Source organism: Siphateles boraxobius, unplaced genomic scaffold (assembly GCF_051911475.1).
Source record: "Siphateles boraxobius isolate OS27281-9 unplaced genomic scaffold, OSU_SipBor_1 6, whole genome shotgun sequence".
NCBI classification, from domain to species: domain Eukaryota; kingdom Metazoa; phylum Chordata; class Actinopteri; order Cypriniformes; family Leuciscidae; genus Siphateles; species Siphateles boraxobius.
In genome coordinates this window covers 4,322,501-4,323,076 of record NW_027509186.1, presented here as the reverse complement: position 1 = coordinate 4,323,076, position 576 = coordinate 4,322,501, and the positions used below count along the sequence as shown (strand labels likewise).

General features: G+C 48.4%; 1 non-coding gene across 1 annotated transcript; it reads right to left on the bottom strand.

Moving 5' to 3' along the window:
- Positions 1 to 298: 298 nt before the first annotated feature.
- On the bottom strand, positions 299 to 370 carry trnah-gug (transfer RNA histidin (anticodon GUG)). Its single transcript has one exon. It is a non-coding gene; the product is annotated as a tRNA-His (tRNA).
- Between the last annotated feature and the right edge of the window lie 206 nt (positions 371 to 576).

The window sequence follows — 576 nt, the reverse complement described above, 5'->3', positions numbered from 1 at the left end:
GTAATACTCGAAGTTGATAGGCTTTCTAAGCGAAACCCCATTCGTCGTCATCCGACGTAACGTCTCCGTTCCCTACTCAGGGAACGAGGGTTACATACGTAACCGTAGACGTTTTCAGTCTTTTCTCTAAGGGTTCGAACCTGAGAGCTCGTGCTTTCAAAGAAGGTCCCAGTTTCAATTCACTCGAACATCCAGAGCACCTCAAGGGCACGCGCCGTGCACAAAAAGAGTAGTCTGAAGGACGGGGTGAGGAGAGGTGGTGACATGGAGCTCAATTTCAATGGCACCCAGAAAATCTTGCCGTGACCCGGATTCGAACCGGGGTTGCTGCGGCCACAACGCAGAGTACTAACCACTATACGACCACGGCAAGCTACCGGTCTACCTGACGTGTCCCTGAATACAAAGGGGCCTTGTCATCTTTAGCTTGCAGACAAAACTGTTTCTTACCAACATAACTCTTTTCAAGGGTAATCCTGTAACAGTGACTTTTTTTCCTTTTATAAAGTCTAAGCTAGGCCTCCAGAAGGTTACAAACTAAAGCAGGCGCATGCTGTCAACGTAGTCGAAGATTCG